This window comes from Mastomys coucha, unplaced genomic scaffold, assembly GCF_008632895.1.
Source record: "Mastomys coucha isolate ucsf_1 unplaced genomic scaffold, UCSF_Mcou_1 pScaffold12, whole genome shotgun sequence".
Lineage (NCBI taxonomy): Eukaryota > Metazoa > Chordata > Mammalia > Rodentia > Muridae > Mastomys > Mastomys coucha.
In genome coordinates this window covers 7,349,854-7,354,002 of record NW_022196894.1, presented here as the reverse complement: position 1 = coordinate 7,354,002, position 4,149 = coordinate 7,349,854, and positions in this window count along the sequence as shown.

The following is a 4,149-nucleotide window of genomic DNA, read 5'->3' as shown; positions in this document are numbered from 1 at the left end:
ATATATATATATATATATATATATATATATATATATATATAGTATTTCTGAAACCATCATAAGAGTTTTATCAGGAGAAATCTTAAAAAGAAAATAAATATACATACTTGAATTTAACGATTAAAAGAATTTTTAAAACAAGTTCTGGTGGTTCATGCCTGTTTAACTCTAGCACTCACTTGGGCTAGAAGATGAGTTTAAGGTCATCCTTAGCTACAGAGTGAATTGGAGGCCAACTTGGCATACAAGAGCCATGCCTGCAAACACTATAACAAGTAAATTAAATAATTTCATCTTTCGGTTAGGGATATTGCTCTATAGGAGAGTGCTTACCTAGCATGCATGCTCACCAGGCAAAATCGCTTGCCACCAAATCTGATGATTAGAGTTTCATTCCCAAGACCCATAAGCTAGGAGAATTAAATCCCCTAAATTGTGCTCTGACTTCCATAAGTGCACTGCAGCACACATGCAGCATTCTGATAAGTTATTCTTTGCCGGTGAAATGAGCCAATTCAAGCCAAATTGAAGTACATAAAGGCAGGTTTATGGGGAAGCTGCTCTTGGGATCCAAGGAAGGAGGCCAGGGAAGTCGATATGGGGAGGAAGACAGAGGGGAAGGGGAAAAGAAAGAGAGAAAGAGTGTGCTCATGCTGGGGGAGAGAGAGAAAAATGCAGAGACGGAGGGAGAGGGAGGGACGGAATGCCTGGATTCTAAAGAGAAGAGCTTCTGGGGCCAGAGAAGGAAGCTCAGCCCAGGGTAGAGGCTGGATTGCCAGGCAGGGACTGAGGGATGCTGGGAGAATGGGAGAACCAGGAGATAAAGTCTACTTTGGTATGTAAAAAATACACTTCAGCTGTTTGTCCTGGGTCTGAATCCCAACACATCCCACTACACACACAGTAAATAAAATGTAAAATATCTTTAAAAACACAAAACTTGCCACCTTTAAGTGACTAATTTATCTCTAAGTCTTCTTGTGCAGTGTAGTAGTCTGAGGTCAGCAATACTGAACACTGAACTAAAAGACCATGTTTGTGATTGATTACAGCTGATTAGGAAATAATAAATGTAGGAGAGGTGACCTACCAATTACTCCATGTGATCATTATACAAAGCACATAGGTATCAAAATATCACAATGTCCTATCCATAGGCACAACTAATTACATAATAAGAAATATTTTTTAAAGCTGGAAGTAATACTCTGAAAGACAATGAGGACAACCAAACTGCCCTTTCTTTTTTATTTGATTTTTGAAAATTTACATTTTTTTTTTTTTTTGTTCTTAGAGTATGTGTTAGCATTCCTTCTAGAGTCTGCCCCACAGTTACCTGGCAACAGCCAGATATGCCTGACTCAGTATAAAAAGGGCTGCTTGCTCCCTCCTCTCTCTCTTCCCTCTCTGTTCCTTCTGTCTCCCTCTCCCTCTCCCTCCCTCTCTCTCTCTCTATGCCTTTCTCTGTCTCTACTACCCCCTCAACTCCCCTCCCCATTCGCTAAATAAACTCTATTCCACACTATAACCAGGTCCCTCATGGGGAAGGTATGCCTCAGCTTGGGCCCCACAGACAGAGTCCTCCCTCCGAACCATACCGCTACCATACTGCACCATACCGAACCTCTACCAAACCCATCCCTGGCTTCTATGTGTAAAACAGAACAATGTGTACATGCCACAGAATGTATGCAGAGATCAGAACACAGTTTTTGGCCATCTGTTGTCTCCTCTTCTCTGTGGATCCCAGGGACCAAGCTTAAGTCACCCTGGTTTTTAAAGAGCATCTTTACCTGCTGATCTAGTCAACCTTTCTCTCCCTTGTATTGTTTTTGTTCCGTTTTTTTCTTTTAAATGGATTTCATATTGAAACACTAACATTTTGAATATTTTGCCTTAAACACACTAAGATTGAAATTAATAGCAACATATGATTTTTACCTTTAAAAAAAAAAGGTTTGCTTATTTTATGTGCATTGATTTTCTTGCCTGCATGTATGTCTGTGCGAGGATGCCAGATCCTGGAGTTAAAGACAGTTGTGAGCTGCTGCATGGGTGCTGGGAATTGAAACTGGGTCCCCTTTGCTTTTGTTTGTTTAGGTTCAGGTTTTTTTTGGGGGGGGCGGGTTGTTGTTGTTGTTGTTTTATTTCAAGACAGGGTTTCTGTATGTAGTAGCCCTGGCTGTCCTGGAACTCACTCTGTAGACCAGGCTGGCCTCGAACTCACAAATCTGCCTGCCTCTGCCTCCCGAGTGCTGGGATTACTGCCAGGCTTCCTTTTGTTTTTTGAGATAGGATTTCTCTAATAGCCCTGGCTCACTCTGTAGACCATTCTGTCCTTGAACTCAGATTAAGGTGTGTGCCACCACTGCCTGACTACCTACCCCACACCTCCATCCATTTTAATAACAAATATATGTTAGGTCTCAAAGAAACCCAGGACCGCTGGCAAACTGAGGTACCTATTAACATATCAAAGCATATTCTAGCCAGCACTGTCAGTAGCTGTGGCTCCTCCCAGCACTTCTTGAGAGTCCGCTACCCTCAACCTCTCCAGCCCAGATGCTGGGCTTCCTTCCCCCAGCTTACAATCCCTGTACAATTCAGCCATTTTGGCTTCCAGCCTTCTAGGTCTCCTGGCTCTTTCTTGGCCTATTAATATATAGCCACCCCCACCCCCTTTTCACTCTGTCTCTCACTTCCCCCACCTCCCTTGGCTGGTGTATTCTGCTGACCACATTTAGTCTGGACCCTTCCAGATATTCTATCCCTCATATTTATAATAAAGCCTTCTCAATTACACCTAGAAGTGGTCATGTCTTCATTTTCCTTCAGTAAAGTAATTTAAAAGTTGAAGGAAGAATTTTTTAAAATTAATAGCTATGTTACCCACCCCCACCCCCCGCACACACACACTTTTAAGTTTACATCACCATATCATTCATGAAAGCAATCTACAAGGAGGGGAACTTGGAAGAGGAAAATCTAGAACTGGAAATCACTGAAAACCACATTGTTGACTTCTGGGTGCATTAACTTACAGATTTTTAAATAAACTGTAAGACTCTGGCGAGCCTTAGCTTACTGGGGACCCTCTGAGTGAAACAAGCAGAGCTGAGAATTGATGCAAAAAGCAAGAGGAATTTATTGTTCCAGTGCACTGGGGTCATACCAAACTGGAAGAAGAGGTGGTGACCCCGCCCCTGCCCCCCCCAGCGAGTTTTTACATGGTTTCCAGATCTGTTGCTGCCCATAGCTACTTGTGTAGAAATTAAGCAAAACAGAGATAAAGGAGGTCCACTTATCCTTAAGACAAAGGGATTTAGAAGAGTTTATAGAGTAAACACCCATCCCCTAGGAATTCACGTTTCCAGGAGACATCCCGGGAGAGAGGATTTCCCCCACCCCTCCTGAATGTCACAGGTATCTTATCCTCACCTGGAGGAGAAAGGTCAATAGGAACTAAAGAACAATAAAGAAGATAAAGTGTAACCAGCCCATGTTGTAAACTGTAACCAGCCCATGTTGTAACCTGTTAACTAGCCCACTTTGTAAGCTGTAAAACTTTGTTCTGAAATGGTATAAAAACTTAGAACTTTGTTTCCTCGGGGTCACTCTGGTTCCGAATACAGAGTGACCCTAGCATTCGGAACCAGAGCGACCCCAGCATACTAGTTTCAATTAAAAAATTAACCTCGTGCTATAGCAGAGGCCTCCTTCCTGATTCTTCCCGAGTGGGGTACCCACACTGAATATAACATCTTAGTGCATTGGCTGGGAAATTCTGGCCACACAGGAAGCCCAGGAAGGGTCTCCCCTCTCATGGGACCAGTGACTGAAGGTCAGAGGAGATTGCAGGCACTTAACAGGTACCACGGTTATTTTTCTGTGTCTATGTCTAACTGTGAAATCTGTATCTGTATCTGTGATCCGTGCAGCTGCATCTGTTTCTGGCCACTACCAGTTTTGGAGGTGGCAGGTAGATGTACTTGTCATCTCAGATGGAAACCAGATCCGGGAGGGTTTGACTCCATCCTGGGGTAGCAGCAGTCTGCTGTTCTGTTCTGCTGTTCGGTTCGGAGCGCTTGTGGCAGGGGCGCTCCTGTCTGTCTATCTCTGTACTCTCGTTTTGTGTGTGTGAACCTGGAC